We start from the raw sequence: 8,163 nt of genomic DNA, 5'->3' as shown, positions 1-8,163 counted from the left end.
GAAATGAAATTGTGTGTAAATGTCTTATGTTGCAGCTATTGGGTGCTCCTAATCAGTCCCAGACCAAGCCAGGTTAATTCAGAGTAGCACCCTGAATCTCTTTCTTTGGGTACCAAATGCCCTTTATCCAACATTATGAACACACAGTTTACCACTGAATTTGTGCTGAGTGTTAAGGGTACAGGCTTAGACTACTGATACTCCAGTACAATGTCTGGAGTCTATTACACGGACATAGAAGACGTCCATCAGATTAAGACAAAGACCCTCAAGTGGCCTACAAGAAACTCTCCTACATAGATATTCAAGTAACTGGAAATTATTGCTTTCTAAGACACCTTGGCAAACTGGCTTGATAAGTCTTTTTCTTCAACTGGTTAATTTTGTTCTCTTTTTAATGTAACCTAGACTTCAAGTGTTTGGTCTGGGACAAAAATGCCATAATTTCCTTTGTGTAGAAATAGAAGAGAGCAGTCTCTATGCTAACTAGTATATTATAGAGTTTAAATTATTGTTTTGCCCTAAACTGGATAGCCCAGCCTAGCCCAATCTCATCAGATTGTGAAAGCTAGACAGGGTTGGCCCTGGTTAGTGACTAGAGGAGGAGGAAATTGGATTTATACCCTTCTCTTCACTACCTGAAGGAGTCCCAGAGTGGCTTACAATCTCCCTTCCCTTCCCCTCCCCACAACAGACACCCTGTAAGGTAGGTGGGGCTGAGAGAGCTCTTTTGAGGACTACACTTTCCAGAACAGCTCTGAAAGAACTTGTAACAGATTCAAGGTCACCCAGCAGCTGCAAGTGGAGGAGTGGGGAATCAAACCCAGTTCTCCCAGATTAGCATCCGCACTCCTAACCACTACACCAAACTGTGTAGTGGAAGACCAACAAAGAATATCAGGGTCATGACTCAAAGGCAGGCAAGGGCAAACCACCTCTGAATACCTCTTGCCTTGAAAACACTAGTCAGCTGCGACTTGACAGCAAAATTTTTTACTGTTTTGAAACCAAAATTAACATTTTTGGAAGTTTTCCATTTATTAACAGTCCTGCATTACAACTGCAAACTGCAGCAATGGTCTGCTTACCTTTTTTTTTTTAAAGAAGAGATTGTATTTATACCCCGCCCTTCACTCGGAGTCTCAGAGTGGCTTACAAACTCCTTTCCCTTCCCCTCCCCACAACAGACACCCCGTGAGGTAGGTGGGGTTGAGAGAGCTCTGAGAACTGCCCCTGAGAGAACAGCTCTGACAGAACTATGGCTTGCCCAGGGTCATCCAGCAGCTGCAAGTGGAGGAGTGGGGAATCAAACCCGGTTCTCCCAGACTAGAGTCCACGCAGTTAACCACTACACCAAACTGGCTCTCAGCGTGTGTATTGGAGTATATCCAGATAAATAAAAAACTATGATGCAGAAATTTCTAAAGGTAGGATTCTAAGGGATCTCTGACTTTTGAAATGCTGTTGACTAAAGCTGAAAGCATATTTTTTCTAACATTTATGAGAATCTGATTCCATTAAATATATGTACAGGTTATAACCCTCATTTTCTACTTCAATGGAATCGTGATCTTAGATTTGAAGTTTCTAGAGATCTTTGGAAATATGCTTTATCTTGGGAATTGCCTTTTACAATATCCTTAAATTTGAAGGAAAACCTGCTTAAGATGATTCACCTAATTTATCTTACCCCTCAGAAGCTTGCAAAGATGTATAATGTCTCTAGCAGGTGCTGATATTGTCATTTTCATTTGGTGGATTCCCTTCACATGTGGTGGCACTGCACATGCACTGTAAATTATTGGAACAATATATGTGGAAAACTGAGGAGAGGATTTGGGAGTAATGTGTCTTTAAATCCAGAAATCTTGCATTGAATCATCATAGTTTTTCTGTGAAATACTACAAAATTCTCTTAAATCTTATTATGACTGCTAGACTCAACTGTGCGACTGAACAAAAAGACTTGTTTTTGCTCAATATTAGGAGCAAAACATGCTGCCAGATATGCTAGAATGGCTGGAGGAAGTTAAAGATATTTATATTATGAAGCTCAATATTTTACAGAAAGGTAAGCAAACTTTGTTTTTTGATCACTAATAGACTTCTGTTATTAATCATATTGAATTAAGTTTGTGTGTTAATTATTCTTTATATTTTCTTTCTAAATAAAATTCATAAAAATATCAACATAGTCCTCTATTATAAGGTCTTGTTTTTAAGCCACTCTCAGTTTTATTGTTAATGGTATTTGAGACACTTTACAGCTGGATAGAAGAAATAATGCAGCATTTGCTGACCTCTGGCCAAATATTCCCATCTTCTATACTTGGGAGGTTTCACTGAGCTAGCATGGCTGGTAGGTATTCTTAAGGGACTGCTCTTCTATTAATTTTGAGAACCCCTTGTAAAGCCAGTTTAGGTCAGTGATCACTGCCATACCTTGTGGCAGTCCCTCTTACCTTGAAACATGCCGGTGTGCTGACTTGCTCCGTGGCGTTATTTGGAGAGGACAGGAGATAACAAGAGTATTACATCCTACACATGGAGGCAAGGAGCAAGAGAGAAAAATCTGCTGTTGACAGCAAGGTGGGGACTGAATGCGCCAACGTTTCCAGGGTTCTAGAAACAGATATCCCACACATTCGTTTCTGCACCCTCATCAAAATTCCAGCAATTTACTTCTCATTAGACACTGAAAGTGGGGAGAGCAGACTATTCTCTGAGTACTGTGGGGGTAAGAAAATACCTTTTCCAGAGAAAATAGGTGGGTTTCTACTTGTTCTTGCAGATTTCCACATTAAAAAGTATTTTAGAGGAAGGGGCTGATCCTCTTGCTATGTCATAGACCTTTAGGCATAGTATACAGAACATTCTCCAAATAGCCCAATCCATGGACTAACATTAAAAGCTTATTAGCCTCTTTATCATTCTTATCCCTATCCCTTTCTCCAAGGAGCTCAAATTGGTGTGTTTCTCCCCCTCCTCCATTTTATTGTCACAATAATCCAGCAAGGTAAGGTTGATGAGTGAATACTACTATTGCAGGCCGTGGCTGGTTGGCTTAGGCTGAGCCGGTTGAAGCTGAATCCGGCGAAGACAGAGGTCTTATGCCTGAGTCCTGGTGGTAAGGGGCTGCGGCTCCCGCTCCCGACCTTCGATGGGGCGCTATTAGTGCCAGCGCTGGAGGTTAGGAGTTTGGGAGTGCGCCTGGATCCCCTTCTGACGATGGAGGCCCAGGTAGCGACCACTGCAAAATCGGCCTTTTACCATCTTCGGCTGGTTCGGCAGTTGGTTCCCTTCCTCGACCGCTGCGACCTGGCTACGGTGATCCATTCGATGGTCACCTCGAGATTGGATTACTGTAATGCTCTCTACATGGGGCTGCCCTTGTCCCAAATCCGGAAGCTGCAGCTGGTGCAGAATGCCGTGGCCAGAGCACATTCAGCCTGCGCTTAGGCTGCTGCACTGGCTGCCAATCGCTTACCAGATTCGCTTCAAGGTGCTGGTGCATACCTTTAAAGCCCTATATGACCAGGGTCCGGCTTACCTGAGGGACCGCCTTTCCCCATTTGGGCCCCAGAGAGCACTACGGTCTGGGGCCCAACAACGTCTATCTATCCCGGGTCCCAAGGAGGCAAGACTTGCCGTTACCAGGGCCAAGGCATTTTCAGTGGCAGCTCCTTACTGGTGGAACGAGCTCCCGGACGAGATCAGGGCCCTGCAGGACCTCTCACAGTTATGCAGGGCCTGCAAGACGGAGCTCTTCCACCAGACTTTCAAATAGGAGCCGCCGCCACAGTTACCATCAATCCGGAATATCGAACTGGCCCGCTCTGAGCCTCACCAGCGAACATCTGGACTGTGGGACTGATTTTGAGATCTGAAGACAGAAGGAACGCAGATAAAACGCAATTCATCTTAAGGTTACTCTGCTGTAGCCAGCACTTTATTGTTAAGATTGTTTTTTAAGGGATTTTAATATTTTTATTGCTTTATTTGAATCAGCCTGTCGGCTGTCTCCTCTAAGCCACCCAGAGCCTGTTCACAGGGTGGGCGGGGTATAAATGTAAATATAAATAAATAAATAAATACTAGATCACCCAGGCTACATTCCAGTGTACAATTAGCTGGGAGTAAGCAGATTTACTTCTCAATAGACACATACAGGATTGTGCTGCCAGTGGGCATCATGACCAAGTGGGGATTTGAATCAGGATTCCTTGATCCTGTCCAACTTTATCCCATCCTTCCTCCCAGGAACTCCAGCTGGTATATATTTTTCTCGCCTCTTCCATTTTCTCCTCTCAACAACCCTGCAAGGTGAGAAAGTCTGAGAGAAGGTAAAGGGCTCTAGATCACCTAGCAGTGGGGATCTGAACTCAGGACTCCCTGGTCCTAATCTATCACTCTAACGACTATGCCATGCTGGCTTTGCAGAACCACATCCAGAAGCGGAATGCATTTTTGTTCCATCTTTTAGGTGCTACTAGACTCCTGATTCATTTTGCTACAACAGACTAACATGCCTGGAATTATTATCCGGGAGATTCTAGGCCCTGCGACTTGGTCTGAACCAGCCACATCCGGGGCTTCTGGGTCAACTAGAGTGCCCAATTAAGTCCAATTAATAAAAGCAAACAGCTCAAAAAAGATCTCTCTCGGTTTCACCAACTTGCTTGGGCTTCTCTTCCCAGAGAAAGAAGTCATTAATTCATTGTGTTAAATGTAATGGATACTTCCCCGTGCCCCTGGTGCTCTTCCCAACCCACCCCACCCACCGGCCTCATGGATTCTCTGGGGCATATGAAAAACCCAGAATCGATTGCAAAAGACTTTTGACTTCTCACCTATTTACGAATATCATTTTGCATGACGTGGCCCAAGCCAATCCCTCTCTTTTTTATCACCCTACCAGCTGGGATGGGGGGGGAGTGAAGGGGGCCTTTTAATTGTGGGTTTTAATCCTTCTCCCTCCAGAGTGTGAGAGGATCTCAGCTCTCCACCAAAGTGGAAGTAATAGCTCCTTTTTCTCTCCCTCCTCCCTTCCGCCCTTTCCTGTTTCATTCAGCAATTGACAAACGGCTGAAGAGAAGCAACCCACCCCACCCCCCAAACCCCTCTTCACCTCCCCTTCCCCCTGATTGACTCAAGACCTCCTGGGACACTGAGAGGAAAAGGGCCTGGGGGTCACAACCTCCCGATTCTTCAAAGGGCCTGCCGCTCCCAGCAGCTGTCGCAGATCCCACTGCCCTGATCCACAGAAGGCTGAAAAAGAGAGGGAAAAAATGCAAACAGTGGGGCCTAAAACACTGGGGAGACTCCAGGTCTCCAGCAAAATAAAATAGCAACTTAAAAAAAAATACAGAGAAAGGAGCTTCCTGAGAGAGCCTTGCCCACCCACACATTCACGCAGCGGCCATTTTGTAAATGGCTTGCCTCGAACGCCTGGTTAGGCCCCATGTAGGCTGTTGTTAATAGGGGGCAGGACGTGGAAGAGGAACACACACACGATGTTGTTAGCCCGGCCGAGGCAGCAGGTTTCGGTCTGCTGTGTCAAAGCCCCTTTCTTTGCCAGTGACACTTCAGAAACGGATTGAAGCCTCGTCTGAGAAAACATCCAGATGAGATGGCGCTGGCGCACAGGAAAACTGGGAAGGGATATGATTTATTGGCAGATACAAGTTCACATTCTAGAGCACTTAATACAGTTTAGCCACCCTGTGCTACTCATAGGCAGGTCTCACTATCTCCTTCACAAATGCCGGCTTGGCTGAAGGAGCCTAATCCAGGTTCACAATTGGCAATTACCTAACAGAGGGCAAAATTCTGATCTCCTGCACCAGGCACAAGAGATGAGGAAGATCTCAGTTTTTTATACCACAATCCTACAAGCACTTTCTTGGGAGTAAACCCTATTGAATATACCTGAGTAGAAACCTGAGTAGGCTCTGCTAAGTTGGTATTGTTACAAGCAACCCAGTAATGTCCTTAACTACAAAAAAGTAGTGTGTGGGGGAATTAAGGGTCCATTTGTGGTTTTCTGGGATATCCTGAAAATATTGTTAGTTCCTTGTTTTTGTTCTTTAAAAAGAAACAGAGCCAGCAAAGGCAGGGGGAGTAAAAAGGACAATGTGGGAAGGTCCACTAACTAGCAACAACCCTCCTCGAAAATAACCATTGAGAAACATCCTTTTCATGGCAGCCAAATAAATCTAGAACAGGTATTTCCCTAACTTTGGTGGAAGGAATGAGGCTGTGACCAGAGTTCCTAATTCATCATTTCAAACAGTTTTCCTTTATTCTCCCATATACCTCCTCCCTCTCATTCATACACATTGCACTACATAACCACAGTCCACTTCCACCCTATTAATAATTACTAAATCCAACACCGGAAGGAGGGGGGAGCCACAGACCCTCCATTCCCCCTCCCTACCACATTAATAATTACTAAGGCAGACCCACCCAGCGGATTTTACACCAAAGGACACCCCCCCCCTTCAAACCCTTAAGGCACAATCCAACCAAAGTTAAACGCCTTTAGATCCAACTGATTTCAACAGCAGAGGCAAAACAGAAAGAGAATCCTCTGTTAATTTGCAGTGCAGTTGCTCACTGTTTGTGTAAGCTGAGGCACAAGGAAAGGGGTGGTGAATAGCCAAGGCCTAAAGGAGGGTTTCTAGCCAAACCTCCATTTCATTAAAACAAATTTGTTATCCAAGTCATGATCCTTCACAGTTCTTTTCCCAGTTCTTTCAGAATGTAAACTCCTTGGAAGCAGGGACCTGCTGTATACGCTTACGTAACCTTGTAAGATGCCACCAATTGGTGCCACCTAAATCAATAGGATGGAGAAAATACAATACTCAGTATTGAAAAGGTCTGTAAAGTGCACTGTAAAGTAATCCACAACCAAAGCCTGGGATGTTGTTCACATGGAGGATAAGGAGGTCGTTAAATAGCCCTTTGCATGGGCCTTGGTTCACGTGGTAAGGAATCCATGAGTGATGGAACTGTCGCTGGCCTTTCAGCCCTTGCTTAGTCTAAAGCAAGGCCACTGTGAAAAACTTGGGTTGACAACCAGGGCTGTGGGACTGCTGTTCCAAGTCAAACAAATCCTTCTGTCCTGCCCGCCAACTAGGCACACAGCCACAACTCACCTGACACTTTAAAAAGAACACCAGAAATTGCCAAATTTGTCGAGATGTTTTAACAGTGGTGGAGAGGGATGCCCAGAAATTGTCCTAAAGGGGCAAATAATATGTTGGAACTGCCTCTGACCCTACAGGTTGGATTCTGCCTTCTCCGGCTGCTCTCCGGGGTGGCTGACGCCCTTTCATTATTGCACTGCTAGCTGCAACGTTTGACAGTAGTGCAACAGAGAAAGAGTAGCAGACTTCCCCGTAGCAAAACTTGTCATGGCCCTACCACCTCACAAGCCCTAGATTACACTTGCAACAAAGAGAACAAATGTGTGGGGTGTGAATGTGTGTGTACGAGAGAGAAAGAGAGACACTGTGGCTGTGTGTTAAGTCTCCTTAGATTTCTGACCTCTGAATGATTTCTTCTTTTTTAAAAAAACAAACTGGCTTGCCTGGGAGTTAAAAATCTGGTGCAAAGGTGTTGTGCCTGAGAGAACGTGTGTGTGTGTGTGTGTGTGTGTGTGTGTGTGTGTGTGGTCAAGTATTGAGCAATTACTCTCCTGCCACCAGCAAGAAACAAATTCAAGCCTACTTCCCGTCTCTTCAGGCCTCTCAGTCTCTCTGTTTACATGATGTCAGCCAGCCCCAAAATGGTGAAAGGGCTGGTGGTCTCATGTACAGAATGCTCTGGACCCTTTGCACAAAACACCAGGAACACTCATAACAGAACGTCCAGAGGGCCCAGGCAAGTGGCAGGCCACACTAGGCCGCAGAAATAAAACATCCAGGCCTCGTGTGGAGAATCCTCCATTGTGCTCTGGCCTGCCAGCGGCTGTTAGTGCTGCAGGGAATTGATTAGCTCTTTCTTAAAAAAAAAAAAAAAAATCCTTCCCACCCCTCACTCACTCAACCCCCCACACCACACCACCTTTTCCCCTTTCTGGGCCAGAGATCTGCTCCTTTGCTGTTTTCTAATCCGGTCTGAAGTTCCCTCCTCCCCTATGCCCTTTTCCTGGGC

This window comes from Gekko japonicus, unplaced genomic scaffold, assembly GCF_001447785.1.
Source record: "Gekko japonicus isolate JY-2015 unplaced genomic scaffold, Gekko_japonicus_V1.1 scaffold508, whole genome shotgun sequence".
Classification (NCBI taxonomy): Eukaryota; Metazoa; Chordata; class Lepidosauria; order Squamata; family Gekkonidae; genus Gekko; species Gekko japonicus.
The sequence above is the reverse complement of the archived record's forward strand: the minus strand, read 5'-3'. Positions refer to the sequence as shown.